Source organism: Anolis sagrei, chromosome 3, assembly GCF_037176765.1.
Source record: "Anolis sagrei isolate rAnoSag1 chromosome 3, rAnoSag1.mat, whole genome shotgun sequence".
Classification (NCBI taxonomy): Eukaryota; Metazoa; Chordata; class Lepidosauria; order Squamata; family Dactyloidae; genus Anolis; species Anolis sagrei.
The window spans coordinates 136,562,117-136,585,761 of record NC_090023.1 but is presented as its reverse complement, the minus strand read 5'-3'; the positions used below and the strand labels follow the sequence as shown (position 1 = coordinate 136,585,761).

General features: G+C 38.2%; 1 protein-coding gene across 2 annotated transcripts in view; it reads left to right on the top strand.

Moving 5' to 3' along the window:
- The window catches only part of TDRD3 (tudor domain containing 3), an 82,177-nt gene extending 80,079 nt beyond the window's left edge, over positions 1-2,098 (top strand). The window contains exons 14-15 of one of the 2 annotated variants that reach the window (XR_009631069.2): positions 115-165; positions 1,880-2,098. The gene's annotated coding sequence lies outside the window, so the exon portion shown is untranslated. The remainder of the gene's footprint in view (positions 1-114; positions 166-1,879) is intronic. The other variant, XM_060769385.2, reaches the window with a different exon arrangement.
- Positions 2,099-23,645: the final 21,547 nt, after the last annotated feature.

The window sequence follows — 23,645 nt, the reverse complement described above, 5'->3', positions numbered from 1 at the left end:
AGGCAATTGGAATTCATTTTAAAGGGAAATATCACTTTTGTTTCTCAATAAATGACTTTATTAGCAGCATTTGTCTATCATTTTTTGTATTTCGTCGCTGTGCCTCTTTCACAGTCTCATAGTAAGACTTCGGGATTTCAACAGATGGCTGGCAAGATGCCTTATGTGAGTACGGTTCATTTGTGGCAGCATTATTGTGGTGTTACATTAATCCGCTTCATATAGTATTCATGTGGAGTTTAACCCCATCATTGAAAATTAGTTGCATTGCCACAATTAAAATCCATTTGTAGCATTCTAAGGGCTGATCACATAAAGAATTTACCAGACAGCGCCAGCATAGGATGGTGTTACATTTCTTGACTTGTATCCTCTTGTTTTCCCTTTGTTTTCTCTGGTTAGAATATCAATTGCCCTTGGCAGTATTCAGTACTTCTCTTAAAAATAAATAATCGATATTTTCTTTCAATTGTTTCTTGAGAAAAAAATTAAAGATGCATAACTGGTTTTTATGCCAATTGGAAGCTTAAGCACAAGAACATAGTACACTAATAGTGGCATTTGAGGTTATATTATGGTTTTGCTAATTCTAATAATTTGAATATAGCTTTGGCTCCTAGGCATATTCTTCCAAAAACAGTACAGAAATGTACTGTGTATGAAATGTAACTGTATACATGCAATCTTAAATCAAATACTGAAGGCAACATGATTTTTGCCTATGATTGGGTTTGAAAAAACACTTAAGTGCCAGCTTCATGAGGGAGATACTGAACAACTATGCACATTGAAAGAGGTAAGAACAAAGCAATCTCCTTGTAGAAGAACATAGAGCAATAATAATAGTAATACTTTATTTATATCCTGCCCTATCTCCCCAAGGGAACTCAGGACTGTTCACAACAACTATCGGCAAACATTCAATGCCATAAACACTAGACTAGGAAACATCACCCATAAGAAAGGGATGACATATTTTTTGTGGTTGGCTAGCAAAGTTTGGTTGCAGCTCATGTTTAAACAAGTAATGCTTTATTATTATTATTATCATCATCATCATCATCATCATTATTAATAATTTTACATTGCTAGTTCAGTTAACATACAAGTCAGGTGGAGCAGACTAGTTGAACGACTGGCTTCATGAAGCTGCTGAGGTTTGTAACTTGTAGCATAAATGGCTCTGATGATTCCTCTATTTCAGTGTTTCTCAAACTGTGCTCCCCCAGATGTTTTGGAGTTCAGCTCCCACAATTCCTAACAGCAGGTAAGATGGCTGGGATTTCTGGGAGCTGGAGTCCAAAGCACCTGGAGGAGCACAGTTTGAGAAACACTGCTCTATATAATAAGGAACAGCCACCTTGGGTGCCATTTTTTTCAGGTTCTTTCTCCTCTCCATGTTTCTTAACAAGTGCTTGCAATCTATAGAATATGAGTTTTATAAATAAATAAAAAGTTTTAGCTTATTACAAGAGAGATATTATTTACTAGAGAGTTGCAACAAATGTTGTGTGCATGCCAAGTGTGGGAATCATGCATTTTCCAGATGTAGTAGAATTGCATTCTCCCATCACAAAATAACCAATAGGCAAGGATGTTGGGTATTATAGTGTAATAACATCTATAGGGTCGCATTCCCATCCATCCTAATACAGACTCAATCACATAAAAACACACTGGCTTCTTTATATAATAGATTCAAAAAATCCTAGTGTCTGCTTCACCAAGTGTTTTCCATATGATACATGCAAATGTTGATTGACAATAGATGTAACAATTGTCTGCTTTCTGTTTTGTGGTCAACAGATTGTGTGTGTGATTGATAACAGATGGAGTGCAAATGAGGATCTTCATGTTGTTCTCTTTTTCCTCACTTCAGGTGTTTGTTGTGGCAAAGCCTCTTGATGCTCTCTTCAGTGCTCAAGATGTCTCACTTCGCCTGAAGGATGGCACTTGACAACAAAGGCTGATAAAAGCAGGAAGGACAAAATATATTCCACCAGAGACATTTTTTTTAGTTTCACGATGCTAAACTTTTTACATACAAAACCCCCACTGTTAATACTACCATCAATAAAAGCCACCATGCTCTACTGTGTCCCTGCTTTGTGTTTTTATATTTGATTGGTATCATCCATTTTTTTTATAGAAATTACCATTGGAGAGTATATATTTTTCCATTTCTGCATATTTTAATATCAAGATTTGAAAATGTATAAACGCTAGACTTAGAGAAAATGAGAAAGGCCTTTTTTGCATTGCTAAAACAGTTATACTAGAACCTTTATTATTTTCTGCTTCTGTTTATTTATTTTAATCTTCCTCAGTGTTCATGGAGGTTTTTGAGAGAACAAATTCCTGCTTTATGGGGCGTAAAACGTAATTATGGCACAGGGAAAACAGAGAAAGAGGAGATACTGGGAATGTTATTAGTACTTAATTTGGCTACAGGTTTTGTTGTAGCAGATCCTGTGAACTCAGTGTGAAACTAACAGATCACTTCCAGACAAGGCTAGGAATTCTTTAGGCTTTTTCACCTGCTCACTCCGGAGCCCCCGGTGGTGCAGTGGGTTAAACCCCTGTGCCGGCAGGACTGAAGACCGACAGGTCGCAGGTTCGAATCCGGGGAGAGTGCGGATGAGCTCCCTCTATCAGCTCCAGCTCCTCATGCGGGGACACGAGAGAAGCCTCCCACAAGGATGATAAAACATCAAAACATCCGGGCGTCCCCTGGGCAACATCCTTGCAGATGGCCAATTCTCTCACACCAGAAGCGAGTTGCAGTTTCACAAGTCACTCCTGACACTACTATCAAAAAGTATAGATATTCAGAATCATTTGATTTCCATGTAACTATTGATCTGATGAGGTCATGGTGTTGCAGTGGGTCCCCCTTAAATAAAACGGTAACATCAAGCTTTGCTTTTTGGAATATTTTGAAGTCATGGATACAGAGGACTGACTCTGCATGTTCCTGCGTCAATGTGACAGGGCTGGGTGATCTGTGACTGAACTTAATCTGTTGAATTCCAGCTAGTCCCACCCAGGCATAGAAACAGCTGAAGAAGTAGCAATCCATCCATGTGTAGAGGATGCAGATACCCACATCCCTACTTTATTACCCCAAATAAATGTAAAGTTGGGAAAATATCTCAGAACATGCCTTTTTCCAGATTTACTCACTCATATCTCTATATATCTGAAATGCTTAGAGGTGCTGCTAATCTGTATAGACCACACCAAGTTATATGGTAGAAAGCAACATCTTCTCACTCCTCCTAACGTCATCTAAATAGTCATGTTACGATTTGTCTGAACTGACCCATAAATAGTTTATCACACATATTTGGCCTTCAGTAATGTGTCATTAAAATGGTGTCATGGGCACTTAACACACTTTCCCCACAGTTTCATTCCAAGTTATTTCGATGTATAATTTCCACTCAAGTGACAACATCATTACTTTCAATATCAGCCACACCAGCTTGTTGGGTCTACACATATGGTCCCATGTTGACAGTTCCATCTGTAAGCCAAATGTGGATGATAAAGAATGCTGTCTCTCAAGCATGCAATCCTGGGTCTCTGCCAGAGTGAGGATATTATCTAGAATCCATGTAAAATCTTACTCTCACTTTTTGGTTAGTCCTCTAAGCTCAAATCTGTGGAGGTATTGAGTGAGCAGAATTCTATTCGTATCACGGCCATTTAATTTACTCTTGTTCTGATCTCAAGCATTATCCTTCCTGGAGACTATCGGCTGCAATGATTTGAAACAGAATTTTTAGTTTTGTCTGCAATAATCGACTCTTTTAGTGTTCTTTTAGATACTCTCTTGGGCCATTGTTATAAATGTAACATTACCTTTTTAGTGTTTTATACTCACGTTTGGAGACTACAGCAATTACTGAATAAAACACTCTTTTTAATAGACAGGTAAAGTTAAGATACAAATGACTGTTTAATTTTGTTCAGTTTGTATCTTAGGGGGGAAAGCCACACAGACACTTATCTTTGAATCTCCAGTAAAGATTGCCTGATGCTCCTTTGCTATAAAATGCAAGAAGGGTTGCCAGGTGAAATAAGGGCAAAACACATTTCTCTTCAATGATTGTATACAAGAGGGGATGTCAGCAGGCATTGCTTGCATGACATCCCACACCTGCTAAAATTCTCTACACAGCACTTAAAGGGACAGGATCCCTGTCTTTTATTTCACCTGGTAACCTTTAACTCAAGATTTGTTCTTAACGTAAAGCTACTCTTAGGCTGCAAAGACATTGTTGTGGTTTCAGTGTCATTTATTATTAATATTCATCATGTTTAACCATTTGCCTTGCCCACTTCAGCTGAAGAGAGCTGGACTTTTGTAATGTTCATAAGTCCCAAATATCTTGGTATTCCAGATATGGAAGTACCAAAGATTTCTTCAATGACTTTTTGAAATTGCCATTTAATTTTCCTTCCTAGAACTTGTACTGAGAAACCAGCTTCTTCAGCTGCAGTGCTTTAGTCAAGAATTTCATGAAGCTAACCACTATTTCCACAAGATCTTTTGGTCTGTTACTGCCTTCATCAAAATCAGGTTAAGAATTCTTGCTCCAATTGGCAATTTACATTGTACTTTTTTACACTAAATTTCCCCTGTCATTTTCTTGCGTAATCACTTAGTTTGGAGAGATGGTCAGTAGTTCCTTCAAGCTTGCTTTTGGATTTCATAATCTTGAATAATTTAGTATCTTCAGCCATCTGGACAAGTGTTTTCAAAGACACTAAGAGTCCTTCCACACAGCCCTATATCCCCGAATATCAAGGCAGAAAATCCTACATTATTTGCTTTGAACTGGGTTATCTTGAGTCCACACTCAGATAATGTGGGATTTTCTGCCTTGATATTCTGGGATATAGGGCTGTGTGGAAGGGCCCTATGCTACTTAAACAGCAGTCCAATTAATATCATAGATCCAAATACACTGTTTTGGTGGGAAACTTTCAGGTTTTTAAAACTTTCTCAATTTTTTACATTATTGGATTAGCCTTCTCCAACTTGGATCCATAACTCCCATCATATCTGACCACTGTCCATACTAGTTTATCAATAAACTGCAGAACAGAGAGAATCGAAGCTGGGGAAGCTACATTAGAGGGTCTTTTGATTCAATACGGTTTTTAAAGCTTTCAGTAAGTACATTGAACAAAAACTTGTTAGTTTGTGCTTTGGAAAGAAGCATCAACCATATTTCTTTGAACAAACAATTCTCCAGCTCTTCGTCACATATTTTCTTTTAAGGTAATTACTAGACCAGACTTGATGTTTCAAACCTCACCTCCACCCACTTTACATCTAGACTTATTAATAGTTCTGATTGGTCTGGAAGCCTGCTCATTATTTTGTTGATGTAATAAAGCCATTTTTATGGATTGTATAACTTCTCTCTGTATCAAAGTGATCTGCAATTCTCTCACTGATTTGTCAGTCAATCAGATTGCTACATTTGTTATCAGCTTCATGGCTTAGTCGATTCTTGTCTCCCCTATTGTGTCATTTCAGGTACCAGATTATTATTTTAGGACTAAGCATTTCTAGTTGTTTGGAAGCATGTCTTTGTGTGAAGTCACTGTACAATTACACCACAGCTAATTGGTGGAGTTCAGAAAAAGGAAATGAATTCCCAATAGGCATTGTTTGATGTAAAAGTGCATTTTGAGAAGATTTGTCTGAACACAAACTAAAACTAAATGCTATTAAGCAAGGGCTGAAGTTTAAGTAGAAGATTAAGGAAACAGACAATGCTAATGCATTTACCAAATCCCACTTCAACCACTCTCCTGTAACTGTGCATTGATATTTTCCTGAGCAGTGGAATATTTACATAATGTGAAGTGCAGGCATTTAATCAAATTCAGTAGTATTTGATATCCCAGTTAGTAAGAAGAATGTCATCTGCTTTTTTGTGTAGACTATGAAATTCATACATTCAGAAGGAACTAAGAAAGTATATTTATAAAGTTTTCTGTACCTGAAGTACAGATTTTTCTATGAAGAACAAAAAAAGACCATGATTCTATCTGCAGGAAACAGATATGTTGCATCTGAAGAGGTCCTAAGATAAGTGGAAGACTTTCTCTTACATACGAACAAACCCACAATTTCAGCCCATTCTGCCAAATTCCACATCAAGCTATACTTACAGGAAACTCTACATTACAGAGTTATCAGTTTGATATCAGTGTAATGGCTTAATCCTATACAGTTCTGGAATTTGTAGGCCCCAAATAGCTCAGAATTTCTAAGAGGATGTCTTCTCCCATTAGAAGATCGATGTGTCCTTGAACACAATTACATGGGAATCATTGAGTAGTGGGAATACAGAATAGTTGCCTGATTCATTGCTCCTCTGCGCAATTTGTTCCTGACATGAACTTAAAATGTGTAAACCCGCCTCTTTATCCATATGTGATTCTGACTCAGTGTAAATGCCAGCTCATAGGCAGGGAAGTTTTTAAAACATTCAAAAATTCTAAGAGAGTTAGGCTTCCAACTGGGTGAATTCTATTTGGAGAGCTCTCTAATACATAATATTCAATATCTTCCCAAAATACAAATCGCAGATGCTACAGGATGGAGCCATGATACTTAGAGTGTGAGCAAGCTGTGATTACTGTGTGGCACAACATCAATCTTATTATAGCTGTGCTTCAGTTTACTGCATTCCTATTTCAGCCTCTAGAATTTGCTCCAACACAATCCTACCTATCATGAGAAGGAGAAACAGAGCTGAGTGATTGTCAACATACTGATAGTATTCATCCCCTAATATTCCAATAACGTCACATGTAGATGTGAAATTGCATGGGTGGATGAGATGAAACCCCAGAGATTTAGAAGAATCAATGGGGTAGTACTCCCCCATGGTTCACCCAAAAGACAGACATCAACTAGAGCAACTGAATCTGCTTTGTTACCATATCTTATCTTAAAACCAGACTGAAATGTGTTCAGATAATCTATTCAAATAAACCTACAAGAATTTCTGAGGTTGACCAAATACCACATCTCTGAGTACCTTGCTACAAAAGGAAATATTAGTTATGTAAAATGAGAATCAGTCTGGTTGAGTAGCCTGAACATTTGACTATGACTCTGGAGAACTCATTTCGAATCCCTACTCTGCTATGGAAACTTGCTGGCTAACTTTAGTCAAGTGACAATCTCTCAGCACCAGAAAAAATAAATATTGCTAAGAAAACCTTGTGTTTGCCTTAGGGTCACCATGGGTCGGAAATGCCTTGAAGGCACACAACAACAGCAATTTCTTACATCCTCACAATGATAAGGAAAGTTGGGAATTAGAGTCCAATAATATCATAGCAGGTTAAACTGCAGAACTTGCTGACCAGAAAATCGGTGGTTGGAATCTGCAGGATGGGGTGAGCTCCCGGTGTTAGCCCCAGCTTCTGCCAATCTAGCCATTTGAAAATAATCAAATAGGAATAGATCAATAGGTATCACTTCAGCAATAAAGTAATGGTGCTCCATGTAGTAATGCCAGCCACATGACCTAGGAGGTGTCTACAGACAACGCTGGCCCTTCAGCTTAGAAGTGAAGATGAGCACCACCCCTCAGAGTCAGACTCAACTAGACTTAATTAATGTCAAGGGAAAACCTTTACTAATATCTGGAGGGATGTATCATTCCTGAGAGCATCAATTTGTGCATCACAAACCTACAGAGTAGACAATACAAAGAAGGTTCACACCAGAAAACACTAATTAGTGGTGTCAACCTTTATTACTGTATAGAGCAGTGGTTCTCAACCTGGGGTCCCCAGATGTTTTTGGCCTACAACTCCCAGAAATCCCAGCTGGTTTACCAGCTGTTAGGATTTCTGGGAGTTGAAGGCCAAAACATCTGGGGACCCCAGGTTGAGAACCACTGGTATAGAGACACATACTTCTACAAAAGTAGATGCACATTTTCCTATACCTCCCACATGAGGGATGTATGTGAATGTGGGAGTGAATCCATAGAAAGGAAGCTAGAATTAGAATTCTTCCTGCTGGCTTCTGTTGAATCTAATGTCAGCATTTCCTAACATCACAACTTCCCTTTCCTCCATATACTATTGGGACTGATCAAGTGCCCTGCTCTATTGATAAGCTTTTTTTCCAAGGGTTTAAACTATATCCCAGCCAGCTTATCAGCTGTTAGGAATTGTGGGAATTGAAGTCCAAAACACCTGGAGGGCCAGAGTTTACCCATGCCTGAGCTAGAGGGACTCACCATGGTGATGCACCGGAGAAAACTGAAGAGATAGAAAAACTTTCTCTACCAATGAGGAGGAATCGGAAGAACTAGCAATATTAAGGAAGCTGCAAGCATCTCACCTATTTGTAGGCTGCAGCAGGGTAATTTGCCACACCTGGGAAAGTGTATAGCTGGAGAAAACTCATTTGGAAAAACTAGCCAGCTGTTAAGAGGGCGGAAAAAGAAGCAGGAGAGGCAGAAGGAATTAGCTTGGCCCATGCTCAACAAAGTCGTATTTGTGATCACCATGCCTCGGGGAGCCTGAAATCAACACAGAGTTCCAGGTGAGTATAGAACTAAAAACCTTGATTTTCCATTGAAGGAAGCTTGAATTCAGCTATCTGGAATTTTAGAACCCAAGGAGAAAGTTTACTGGATGGGCCTTAAAGGATGGAGGATTTCTAAAAGCTGTGATATAAGAATGCCCTTTCCAGTCCTTGTGATGGTGGAGTTACTGTTGGTATAAATTTGGGCAATACCAGTTGAAACTTCCAATAAAATATTTTGAACTACAGGACCTGGTGTAGACTCATGAACTCCCTTACTCCATGTGTAAGGGAATCCATGAGTCTACACCAAGTCCTTACTAATGGAGTAAGGGTGGGTTTGATATCCCTCTGCCATTGATTCCATTATAATATACTAACAGAGAAACACTACACTATCAAGAAATGCAGAGCAAGGGAGTCAGTGTCAGTTTTCAATGACACTGACAATTGTGTACAAAAAAAAAATTGTATAGAAGTATAAGAACTCTTGCCTCATTTATAACACAATTCGTAAAACAGCAGGAAATCATTAGGCAGGCTATACACAGATAACTGAATAAATTCTATTGAATGACTTGTTTTCTTTGCTTCAGTATACTCATGGAAGCTAGTAGTTCAAGAAAGATTGATGAAAACATGTTTCTTTGTTATATCTAGTAATCATGAGGGCTGGCACATATAGAGTTGCTCAGTGAGGGGGGAATAGCATTAAAATGGCATCCAGTGACCTGCAGAATTCAAGTAATAGTGTTGCTTATTCCATTGTAACAGGCCGATGGTAACACCAACATAGACATATATGTCTTTCTGTATTGTGGTTTTATTATAAACTCGCTCGATAAAATTGATTTGCAGTAAATTCAAAATAAGTCTGCCTTTAGTATGCAGCTGATGGAATTAACTGGCTTAAACCTTCTAAATTATGATTATAGACTACAAGATTGTATTATGTTAAAATGGATTGAATAATAGTAAACAGCTCCCTCTCACCTTCTATCAATTGTAATAGTTAGATTCTTCAAACATATTCAGAAGTGTTCAGCTTTTTCTCTTGTGTATATGTGTGTGTTTCTTTGTTTAATATCGAGTGAGAAAAATCAGTGGAGAGACATGCCTTAACATTAAGCACGAAAGGATCCAGAGGGACCAAACCAGATAAAAGTCACTGCTGTTTGGAGCAGAGTTGTTAAACTGAATCACATAATGCAAGAGTGGGCAAAATATCATCCAAAAGACTGCATGTGGCCCTTGAAGATCCCCAAGACACCTTCTGAGCAGTCAAACACAACAGTTTTGCTCCACATAAGCACCAAATAAAGCCCCCAAATTGACTGAAACTGGAAGCAATGTGTAGCCTGCAGACAAACAACTTAATGTTTTTATTTGGGGGCAAGACTATTTGAGAGTGGGTGAGTGGATTACACAGGCTGCCAACCACTGTTATGTTCAGTATTTGTGATCAAGAAAGACTGCCTCTTCCAGGCCTAGATGAATCTTTGATCTATTTCTTATGGTCCTTAGTTTCAGACTCAGAAAAAAATCATACACAGAGCCCTGGGGACAGAAGGAACTGCTGATGGTCGTGTTAGAGTGTCAATTCAGTGTGTAGATGTTTGAAGACATCAGAGACTAACCTATGCTTTTAAATGTGTTTTTGCTAATCTATCAGATTTCTTTGTCAAAAACTCAAAAAGCAGACTCCCATCAAAATCAAACCCTCCAAATGTCCTGTTTGCTCTTTCAGTGGCTTTTAAAATGTCTCAGTCTCCCCTAGTTTTCAAACTGAACATTTTGTGCTGTGTTGAATCCAAAGTGTTTCTTGGAGTAAGCAATGGAATAAACATACCTTGCAGAGGAAGAAGAGAGAGTGGGCTGGTAGTCAAGTGAGGCTTTCTTTGAGGGGCTCTCCTTTGAATTATAGCACCCCAGACATCAGAAACATACAGATTCTTTCCCATCCCTTACTTCCTAAAGTAGGCTCCATCGTGAAGAGAAACATTCTTGGTCTTCCTTCATTTCTGATTTTTGGTATTTGTAATGATTTGCATAAAATGTATAATTTAAAGCTTAGTTGTATTTCCCCCCTTTCTTTTCCATTACTTTTGATGCAACAATAATCTGTGTATACTTACCAGAGTTGTGAAGTGCCACAAGAAAGAGGCTGTAACTTGTAGAGGTCAAATACTAGGAGAAATTTTACTGCCTTCTTACTATGAGAAAGTTTCTTTGCCCTGCAGAGCAATGTTCCATTTGTTTTAACAACATGCTCATTCACCAATCCACTAAAAAATAAGTGTCAGTGAAGTCTTGGTAATAGTGTATGGAACTGTAGCCTGAGACATTTTAAAAGGTCATTGGAATGCATGTGTTTATGGCAATTATGTTTTTCTAACTATATCTAATTATATTCCATTAATTTCTAATACCATTCCACTTCTAATTACAGTACTTTTCTCTCCTGGAGCTATTTTTCTACCTTATTTTTATTCTGAGGAGTATGTCATGAAGTAGGTTAAGGAACTCATCAGATGGGTAGGAGTAAAGCGGGGGAAAGCATGGTACAGAAAAGGGAACTGTGAGGCTCTGTTCCCTCCCACCGGGGCCTGTTCTCTGTCTTCCCACATCATTTTCCACTTCAGATTCAACTTTGAATGAGGAGTCAGGTGTTTACCCAACTCCTCCAGGGGCACTTTGGGCTCAGCTTTTCTCTGCTGCCAGAATGAACCCCTGCGGAGTCCTGCCGGAAGTTCCCCAGAGTCATGTGATGGGCTCTCTGGAACTCTGTTCTAGCAGCAGAGAGAAGTGGGGAGAAGATGCTCCTTTCCCTGCATCTGATGAGATCCCAGGAGATGCTGTTATTGGCTCAAGGTGACCACCTGAGAGTTAGTTGAGAGTTTTGTGGCAGAATAGCATTTCATTGCCTATCCCCTAAAAGAGGACTAACCAGATGTTAATCTATAACACCTTCCAGGAGCATGTAGAAGAATGAAGAAGTACTCCATCAAAGGACTTGGTGTCACAATGGATGGTGAAGTGGCAGTTCCCCCTGTGGCCGGAATCGAGCATGCCCCATGAAGCCAGAAAAGCTTGGGCACAGCTGGAATGTTAAATTGCCTCTGTGTCTGTCTATATATGTTGTATGTCTAACTGGCATTGAATGTTTGCCATGTATATGTGCATTGTAATCCACCCTGATTCCCCTGTGGGGTGAGAAGGGCGGAATATAAATACTGTAAATAAATAAACAAATAAATAGTAATTCTGTTTCTGGCTATGGAGATATAGTTAGATACTTCTCTACCAGCTACTGAAGCTCTATGTGTTGTGTTTGTTGGTAGGTATTTCAGCAAAACAATCCTGAGCATGATGACAGTAGACACTCAAATTATAAAATGTACAAAATATATTCATTATGAGATGTAATTCCATTGGGACTTATAGCCAGTGTGCTCTTGCCTCATACTCACCCTTTTTCATGAATCACCTTTGGAATGTTACACAACACACCCAGAGCTCAAGAAACAAATTTTCATACCCCCCCCCCCTCACAATGAGCTGGGAGATGTGAAGGAAGCTCCTAATGGATTTGTGTCAGAGTTTCTGGATCCCTTTCCTGGATTCCCTAATATCATCTAAGACAGTGGTTCTCAACCTGTGTATCCCCAGATATTTTGGTCTCCAACTCCCAGAAACCCTAACAGCTGGTAAACTGGCTAGGATTTCTGGGAGTTGTAGACCAAAACACTTGGGGAACCACAGGTTGAGAACCACTGATCTAAGATATTAGTGGGAATCACTCATCTCCCATGTCTCAAGCCAGCATCACATATTGAAATGGTCATAATCTTCGAGCATTGTGTAACTCGAACTTACCCTATTGTGTCCACTAGAGTCGACTTGTTAAGCCCATAATGGAGTCATTGGTGATTGTTACACCACATTCCTGTCTGATTGTGCCCCTCTTGAAGGTGAATCAATAAAGACTGATACTTCAAATGCTCCAATGATAGTTCATTGAATTTCCCGCTATCACAAAAACAAAACAAAAAACAAACAAAAACCCAATTGATGACATCTGAGTCCTGAGCCACTCAGAGTGGATCTTAGCTGGATTGTTAGCTGGATGCTCTGTATTTTCAATTGTGTTATTTCAATATTTCGGAATGCTTTCTCTGTTGACATCCTCTTTGGCCATTGAGAATAAACCTCTGGTTTTTCCTTCTACCCATATGTGTTTGATTTGGCCTTCTGGAAAGCTAGATATGCTGGGGCCCTGGACAGTTTTAGCAGAACTGAAATCACTCAACAAGAATGTTGTAATATAATTCTTTTACCTGCAGAACTTTCATGATATGTTTAGTGATATAGGATCTCAGACATTATTCCATAAATCTTTCCATGATTTTGTCTTCAATTCTGCTATGATCTGTTATTACCACATCTATATATGTTTGTCAAGTTATGTTCTGATTGTTTATCAGTATGAAGCTTAAAAGTTCCATATGCTTTTTACTTCACAATCTTTGATAACTTTTTCCGGTTTATGTTCCCATCAATTCGCTGCATATGCTAAATCATATTATTTGCATAGATTTTAATGTGTTGAAGCAGTCAATGCTAATTACATTTTTATATTCAATTATTTGTTGCTGCTGCTGCTTACTGGGGCCATCACTGTCAAGTCAGAATAATTGGAGATAGTGGCATTATTGGATTAATTGTTGTCTTAAAGAACAAGAACAAGTACTTTGCAATATATATTCTTGACCTTGGCCTCAAACCAGAACTCATAGCAGCTTATAAATTAAAATACTATATATAATTAAAGTGTTGGTGTTATGACAATCCCATGAAATTCATAGGTTTTCTCAGGAATGTTCAGAGACTGTTTTGGCAGTTCTTTTCTCTGAAAAATAGCCTACAGCACCTAGTTTTCATGGAAACATTCTACAGCACCTAGTACTGTTTTTGTAAAATGTAAAATATAGTTTGAAAGCATAGGGACATTAAAATCAAATTAAAATGCAACACTTAAACCATATAGTCTAGGCAGGCATGTAGCCAGGAGAGGGCTTGAGGGGCTTCAGCCCCCCCCCCCCAAATTATCAGGGTGGTCCGCAAGAAGGCCTTACTGGTACATTATTTAAACCGTTATGTTTATTAATATCATGATCTGATCACCATGCTCAATATTTCCCATATGCATGGGGGTATTGGGATAATGATCCAAAAGGCTTGCTAGGATAGATCCTCAGCCCCCCCCCCCAAATCAAACTCAGCACCCCCCGAATCAAAATCCTGGCTATGGGCCTGAGTCTAGGTGTCATCTACTTAAACTTATATGCCAATTTGATCCATCTTTCAATCGGCTTGAGCAGATTCCTTTAGAGATCTGAAATGCAACATATTTTGGACAATCTTTGAAGTTCAGAAATGTGAGATGGCTCAAAATATATCTGTGAGGCTGCCATTTCTGACAGACTACAGGGATGATCCCTTCACATTTTTTTTTTAAAAAATCATCTTGTTGCTTCTATTTCTTCAGCTGAAAAAGCTTGTTGAACCAAGTTACAATATTGGCCCTTTTCTATATACTCTTCGGCGGCCATGATGAGATTCAGGGACTTCTTGGTTGTGGTTTCCTGTGTCTGAAATACCCTTGTCTTTACCAGATTTGTTTGAGTAGTGTCTAATTGATTATTTCTAGAAAATATTGTTTCGTTTGCCTATCCAAAACATAAGCTTCTAGTTGAAGCAGCAATATGCTATGGTGCTTGCTCTTCTAGTAATGGGACACAAGCAAGCATGCCTAGACCTAGATATTTCAGTTTAAATTACAGCACTAAATTGGAAATGCTAGATCCCTTCCAAAAGCAGCCAAACTCCCAAAGCATCTGGCTGTTGTGAATAATGCATAAAGAGAAAAGTCTATTTAAGCTTTCAAACAACATGCAGAAATATCCTTGTGTGTGTTTTAACAACTAATTTAATAGGAATTTTAAACAAAATCTGTGGAGGTGGATAAATTTGTAATTAAGGACCACATTTTTGAAGAATTCTGCTTTTGTCAAGAGTCAGCTGCCCTGTTGTGTGAGGAAATACAAGTTGTCCAAAGGAATCAGCATGGGCTATAGAAATGCAGGATAAGGATTGAAATAGGTGGTACTGGTCAGCCTTAGTTAGATGGAAAGAGGACGAAAGTGGCAAAACCACCTCTGAGGTGTTCTTTGTCTAAGAAATTCATGCGATTTCCACAAGTCAACAGAAATCTTGAAGGTACATGTACACACACTGTTCAAAAATATTATTGTTCTGACCTAGATTAGTATTCAACTGTACTAGCTGCTTACCTCTGAAAGAACCATGCTGAACAGATCTGAGAGAAAGGCAAGGATTATATTTCCCACAGGAATAAAACTCCACACATCTTCTGGATTTACTGTCTTCATGACCTATGCCTATTGTGTATGTGTTTCCCATAGTTATGCCCCTCTCGCAAACATTTATATTGGTAGGTAGTCTTTTCAAATGTGTTTCTTATTACTCGTTGCATTAAGGGAGCAGACCAGCTACACAAATGTAATTCCAAATTAGTCAAAGTTTGCCAACAGCATTTGGGTGGAAGGTGGCAGTGCTTCTTCTATTGATCATATTGAACCCCAATGGCTTTATAAATTGGATAATGAATAGTGACACACATGGGGAAGGGTCTGATTTACACAGTTATTGTCCTTAGGGAAGAGAGGAAAATAAAAGATGGAAGTGAATTAACTTTGGTTCCTGCTTTCCTTATGTATTTGATCATCCACTAAACAGGCCAAGTCAGATCTGTATGGATAGGGGTTAAGAAAATAGAATGAATTATTCTGTCTGTAGGAGGCCTTTCCAGACTGTCACCTTTTCATACTTTTTAATACAAGTATTTAGTGGATATTTTTAGTGTCTGGTAAACATTGAATTACAAAATGACCCACTTGCAATTTGAGGTTATACAGTGCAGGAACGTTAGTGTAGACCACAGTAACATGTTGTTCTAGAGCAGTGGTTCTCAACCTGTGGGTCCCCAGGTGTTTTGGCCTACAACTTCCAGAAATCCCAGCCAGTTTACCAGCTGTTAGGATTTCTGGGAGTAGAAGATCAAAACATCTGGGGACCCACAGGTTGAGAACCACTGTTCTAGAGCATACATTGGAAATGTGTGGCTTCTCTGAATGTTGAACTGCAACTCATAGTATACTTCATTTTTGTCTATGTTTAATAAGGTTGAGAGGGCTTGCAGTCTGACAACACCTAGATCACTGATAACTCTGCTTTCCACATCTGAGTCAAACAGAATTGTAAATACAAAGGTTGGTTGAGATCCTGTATCAAAGTATGAAGCACAATGCGCTGCATGTGCAGTGTGGTGCTGTACTTCTTTCTCCTCCAGGTATTGTGTGGCTCTGTCACAAATGTGTAATCAATAATATTTTAAAAATCAAAAATAAATGTGTAGGAGTAAAGGGAAGGAAGGGAAGAAGTTGGAGAAGAGAAATGAGGTCACAATCTTGGATCCCCAGGATGTTGATGTGGGATAGTAATTTCACTTTTCTTTCCCAGCTATGCTGCTGGGATGGTGCTTCCTGATTGCCTCCTTTCCTCCCCTCCCCATAGCTAGTAAAAAGATCTGGCAGAGCCCTTGGGGAGAAGTTGCATGTTGTGTGAGAAGCTGGTGAATATCTCTTTGCACGGCACCTAAAAAACAGACATAGGCATATATATGTGCATGTATGTCACAAGTTAGCTCCTAGCCGCTATCTGTTGCAAACTAAAGGCTTCTTTAATGTTTTCTATGCAAAACATAATATCTTTATGAGATTAGTTTGGATATTCTCACTTCCCCATCTGTGTATTTCTCTCTCTCTCTCTCTCTCTTGTTTTCTAATTGGCATCTCACAAGGTCATTTGTGCATTTATTTATGGAAAAAAATCCTTCTGTGGGGCAGGAAGGAGTTGAAAGAGTGACAAAGGCTGTTGCTTTTTGAGACAGCAAGGACATAGAAAAGTTCCCATGATACTTATATTGTCCACCAATTAACAAGATATCATTAATGATGCTGCTGTCCACTCGGATCTTGTATTCCTTCACCTCATGGCAGTTTCCTGTCAAGTAATCATCCATTTGACCCCATGAAAGAAATAAAAGATTTTACTCTCATCCAGCCATAGGCAGGAATTGTCACTGTTATGGTGATACAAAATAGGACACACGTGCCTCAATTTAAAAAGAAAAGAAACCATGCTAATTGTTCCTCCTATAAGGATTTTTCTTTTCTAAATTCAAAACAGTCTTTGAACAAACCTGTTTCCCCTTAATTGTCAGAAATAATCTAAGTTATATTTAAGGTAGTCTTACTGGTTGGAATGAATAGCAAACTGTGCTGAGTGAATCAACAAACCAGTAGGAAACAGGAAGGATTTTTTAAAATCCACACACAAAAGGGTTCTGTTTTATATGCTTTGTAACTCATTGAAGAAATCATATGAAACATAGATCTATATGATTGGGTCTGTAAAGAAGCTGAATTTCAACCACTTCAAGAAGAAGGAGATCTGGAAATTACTAAATTCTCCTTTAAATATTATAGCTACAACAGCAGAGCAAAATTATGCTATGCATAAGGAGTTTAATTCTGAAGAGCAAATGCTACCAGCTCCCCAGTCTTTCCAAAAATTCAAACTACACATTACTGATTGGATTGGATTGGGATTGCAGTATATGGTGTGTCAATTCTCCTAGTTTGTTTTTTCCTCAGTTTCCCCTGCTATATCTTCCCAGTCATTTCTCCTCAGAATTGCTTTATCCAAAAATTATGTTTTGTGAGAAGCTGGTGAATATCTCCTTGCACGGCACCTACAAACAGACATAGGCATATATATACCTGAATGATATGAATGTATGTCACAAGTTGGCTCCCCCCCATCTAAAAAAGCAAAAAAAAAAAAAAGGAGATAGGAGGTGTATATCATCCTCCCTGAATTACAATCCAAGTTACTTAGTGATTACACTGGCAAACACAGAATACAAACTGAACCTTCTTTATCTGAAATACTTAGTACCAGAAATTTCTTGAATTTTGAAGTACATGTGGTATAGAACATACTGTATTTATGAGGCAGGAATAAGAAGTCTGGATTTGTACCAAGCCCTAATCTTGGATCCTTGGTATTTCAAAGATGTAGTATCTGTACTGTGCAGGAGATCTCTGAGCAGGGTGGTGGTAAATAGCTTCAGATTTCTGAAGGCTTTGGATTTCCAAATAAAGGAGGCATAACCTCTATTTTAAATCTATTTTTGGGGCCACCTCCAAGAGGGATATAGTTTTGCCGGTTTAATTACCTTGTTTGCCTTGGGTTAGTGTGGCTGCCCTAGTATTAAAACAAGGCTTGATTATACTGAAGTGCCTTTAGAACTTGCTCTAATATTGGTTAGTGATTTATAAATGTCTTACAATAGTAATACTCTGTTTCATTCTTATACAGGTTCCTATAACAGTAAAAAAAATTGGTTAAGTACCTTCTGATATGTTAGGATTGCGGGGGGACTGATGCTAATGCCTTGTTATATAATGAGTGTATTGATCTGTCTCAGCAACATCATGACTTATGTTAGGAATAAAATATAGTACAATTCTTTTATCTACAGGGTCAATACCTAAAGTTTTGCTTACCTGTATTCGATAAAATGCCATCTCTAGGATTTTCCTAGGTCTTCCAGAAAATTCTATAGTTTTCTTTCACCAGATGTTACCATAATGTTACCCTGGAGAACCTAGCCAATTTCTAAAGATGATACCTCAAGAGGACTCTATGGCCATTTCTGGCCAAATTCATTCATTTTAATGTTTGCTGTTATCCACAGATTCTTGTTTCCACAGTCAGTTCAGCAACATATATGCTGTGAATGCGGTACCATACTATATATTAAAACCACTTTTGTTTCATGGAAGTTTAACAAGAATAAAAAGCAAGAGTATCTTGGCAGTGTTGCATTGGAGTATATACTGATCCTGAATTCCTGAATTGTTTATATTTTAGCACACTCACACATCAGTACAACTCTTCCATCTAAAGGTTGCTTACAAGGACTTGTAAGCAACATTACACAGCTAAGTTCATACTTTACTCCGCACACATTTTCTCTTATGAAGTACTGTGGGCAATCTGAAGCAAAGAAATGAAGACTTATGTTTTTGGTTGCCACTTCTAAATGGCACCACCACAATGCCCAACCTGCTCTAGCTCCATTGAGCATCTCAGAACAAGATGCATGCAGCATATTCAACAGTAGAAATCTTGTAGTGCACTGTAATTTTCTTGTATTAAGGCACGATTCCAAATTCATTTGAATTTGAGCTTTGATATTATTTAGACTTATCAGTGTGCCACAAAGAAATCTCCTTTGTGTAGAACACTTCTTATTGTTGAAACTACTCTTGCAACTACTGGCTTAAAAAAAAACTCATCATGGAATAGGCTAAGCATTTTGTGGCTTGCAACCCCTACTGATTTTTCTAAGCCATCTTTGTCTGCTCTCCCACACCCAAGAAGGAATTACTTCTTGGAGACCTCCAGGAATATTGGTACAGTATTTACCATAAAAATACACAGTTTTTCAAAACAAAAAGTGATTTTTCAGCTGCTTCAAGTTTTGTTTGTAGCCTTTCTTTGGGCTTCTATGTAAGCATATTGTCAATGGGTTAAAGGATCTTTCTTCTTGCCTGCATCATCTCTTGCTTATAATGTTATCTTTATAGGCAGCTGGTATAGCTCCTATCTTGTTCACACAAGATGCTCTGAAGTACATTGTCGAAAAGTTTGGAATTCTATGCTGAAATATCTTTACACAGACTTAAGGGGAAAAGAAAATACAGACTTAAGAAAAAATAAAGTGGAAGGATGAGACTGAATTGAGAATGCATTAGGAATTGAGAGCAGTTGAGAGGTAGGTTAAAGAAAGGAAAAGCACAGGCTGTATTACACATAAAACTGACAGCGGAGTCCAAAAAGTGTCTTCTGAAAATGTTCTTCACAAGTTCACAAGAGCAGAAGAACCAGCAGGCTGAAATGGTTTGAGTGGTGAACTAAATGCCAGAAAAGTAGGGTTTAAATCCTCACTCAGGACCTCATCACACAAGGGGAGGAGGAAGTGGAAGGTAATACACCTGTAATGCATGAATATGCCTGCAATACACACTAATACACCACTAATACATCTCTAATACACGAATACATCCCTATACTACACTCCTAAAACACCCTAATACACCTATAATAATATACCTCTAATACACTAATCACTAATATATCTCTAATACTACACTACTAATTAACCCTATATAACTGCAATACTACACTTCTATTACACTAATATGCCACTAAGACACCACTAAGACACCTCTTACACTAATAAACCACTAAGTCAATTCTAATACACTACTAATACTACATTCCTAATGCACCCCAATATATCTTAATACATCTCTAATATACTAATAGACCTCTATTACATGAACACACCTTAATACACTAATATACCACTAAGACACCCCTAATATACCCCTAATGCACCACTAATACATCTCTAATGCATGGATATACCACTAAAACAGTTCTAATATAGTAATATACCACTAAGGCACCTCTAATACACTAACGTCACCTTCCTCTTGCATCCCATGGTTTTTCATCTTGAAAGAAAACAGAGAACTTCCTCACCCTCATCACACAGGATGCACCTCTGCCCATTTCTAGTTAAACCATGCACTTCATTCCTTCCCTCACAGCCAACTGTTATCTCCTCCCATATCTGTGGAGTGTGCATGTCACAAGATTTTTTTTAAAATCATGCAATTGCGGAATTCCAAAGATTTAAAATTGCACAGTTTGTTGTTGTTTATTTGTTCAGTTGCTCCTGACTCTTTGTGGCCTCAAGAACCAGCCAACACCAGAGCTCCCTGTCAGCCATCGCCACTTCTAGCTGCTTCAGAGTCAAGCCAGTCACTTCAAGGATACCATCCATCCATCTTGCCCTTGGACGGCCCCTCTTCCCTTTCCCTTTCATTTTCCCTAGCATCATTGTCTTCTCTAAGTTTTCCTGTCTTCTCATTATGTGGCCAAAGTACTTCATCTTTGCCTCTACTATCCTTCCCTCCAATAAGCAGTTGGGCTTTATTTCCTGAAGTATGGACTAGTTGGATCTTCCCGTGATCCAAGGCACTCTCAGAATTTTCCTCCAACACCACAGTTCAAAAGTATCTATCTTCCTTCCCTCAGCCTTACTTATGGTGCAGCTCTTGATTCCATAGGTTACTACGGGGAATACCATTGTTTAACTATGGCTCTTCATTGCTAGTGTGATGTCTCTACTCTTCACTATTTTATTGAGATTGGTCATTGCTCCCCTACCAAGAAGTCTTCTGATTTTCTGGCTGCAGTCTGCATCTGCAATGATCTTTGCACCTAGAAATACAAAGTCTGTCACTGCCTCCACATTTTCTCCCTCTATTTGCCCGTTATTGATGAGTCCGGTTGCCATAATCTTGTTTTTTTTGCAAGATTACAGCAATTTTTTTTAAAAAAAGAATTATTTACCAGTCCTTTTCTGTGTCCAAAGAGTAATGGCTGTAGGAGGGGCATAAAAAGACACTGAATCATAACAAATTGAACTGAAAATGGGCAAATGTAAAAATTCCCCATCCCATGGAAAAATCCGCATTTCTAAACATTCCTAAGCACAGAGAGACAAGTGGAGCCAATTCCAACCCATTTTTCAAATCCACACATTTCTACATGCTGTGGAGATGGAGCACCATGGGCAATACGTGGAACAGATTGTATGTCATTAGATGGGATTCAAGAGATTTTGTCTTTGAAGTGTGTAGAAATGTAGGGCACCTTCTATGTGACAAGGTATACAGTGATGGAAGTGCACATGGTGACTTTGTGCAAGTTACACCCCCCCATCATCAGAGGAAGGCATTAGCATTGGACTTTTGCATACATCTTGCCATTAACAGTCTATGATAGGTTCACTCTGGGATTACCATAAATTGGAAAGCCTTGAAGGTATATACAAGAAAGGAAGATAACTGCAAAATCGCCTTTTAAGGCAATGATCAAATTCTTATAACAAATTGGAGACTAAAGCTGTCATTCTACACAGGATGCTGGTGTTGTCAAACTCTGGCTTCCTGTTTCCTTCCTATTATTATTAATTTAGCATTTTCCTCATAGAATAATGTTTTCAAACACTTTAGAGACATAGTGTTTGGCTTTCTTTTAGTGCAATTTTATATCTGGATTACCAAATCAGTTTGAATCAATCCAGATCAATTTGTATTCATGCAGATTAATTCAGTTTTTAATACATTTTTAGGTTTTCCACTGGCTGGCTCTAATTCTTTTCCCCTCCAATTTAACGCATTTTAAACTGCCCTGAAATTCTAATTAGAATTAGGAGCTGTATACAAATATATTAAATTGTGCCAGGAGGTAGGGAGGTTCATATCCCTTTATGAATGAAATCATAGTAGGCTTTCTCAGTGCTGGGCTACATATGGTTCTTCTTTTTTGGTTGATTTAAGTGGCCAAATCTCATAATTCTCCAGATACCACTGTCCAAAGAAATGCCTGTTAAAGCATGAGAATAAGCACCCATATGTTGAGCAATGAGAGAATTTATTTTAAAAGAAGATTGATGCATTTTGTGTGAAAAACGAAATATTAGAGATTTCCAGATGCTCTTTGGAACGATTCAAAATGCCAATCTTTAGTATTATGGTATTATTTAATTAAATAAAATAATGTTTTGCATAGCTGTTTTATTGTACCTGCCCTTATTCCTGAAATGAAAGCCTTCACAAAATTGTGTTTCTAAGCCATGCCATGAAGACGTTTAGAGGACAGATGTGCGGTCATTCCTGGTATATATCCTGAAAAGCATAGCAGATACTGCGTGTTATCTTTGCATTGCTAATACATAAGAAGAGATTCTTCACTGTTGAGACATTTTTCTCGGATGATACATCCAGATAAGAAGGTTTATTTGTTGGCTAAGGTTCATAAATGTGTTTCTTCTAAGATAGTTTTGGATGTAGGGGCAGCTGAAAAAAACTAATATATTGAATCTATTGTTATAGCCTGTCAAACTGATCACTTGGTACAGAGCTGTCCTGTTCAAAGTAATACCAAACTATTTTATTCACAGTCTAATTTACATGTTACAAATGTCTAGACCTACAATGCCATATAATTCAATTTCAGGATGTACATTAACTGCACTGAATTATATGACAGCATAGAGTCACATTGTAATCTGCATTCTGAAACTGGATTATATGGCAGTATAGATCCAGCCTCCGATTGTTGTACTGAAGTCAACTTGGGTAATATTCATCCTATGTTAAACTCCCCTAACCTTTTTATAGCTTTTAAGTAAATTAAATGTTCATGTTGACAGACAGGTCATATTAATTTGAGATATTTTTTTTTGAGATATTACAATTGAGTATTTCTTTGACAAGAATCTCAGGACTGTTTGACTGAAGCAACTGGACGATATTCCTTTTGGATTGTTCAACCACATCAACCCACATCCAGGGCATGATGAGTAGATCAGGCTTCAATTAGCAAATGTTGGGATATGTACATAGAGATTAGACAAAATAGGAATTGACCATTGCTGTGTGCCTCTGAACTATGATGGGGCTATCCAAACAGTGAGATGGAGCAACAGAATTTTAGTCATACCAATCCAAGAGGTTTAAGGAATCCAAATGTTGTTTGGGATTAGATGCCTCCTTCCCAAAACAAAGACAATGTGAAATTTGCTATAAGACAAATTCACAGAAAATTGGGCTATTAACAGCTGCTAATCATGAAAGCTATATATTTCTTCCAATGCCAGAGGCAGAGCTCCTTTATATACATGATATTAAAGAGTGTGAATAAGATGTGTTGTAGCACTCATACAACTTTTGGCAAGTAAATGCTAAACCAGAGAGGCCTTGACATAACCTAGATGGTT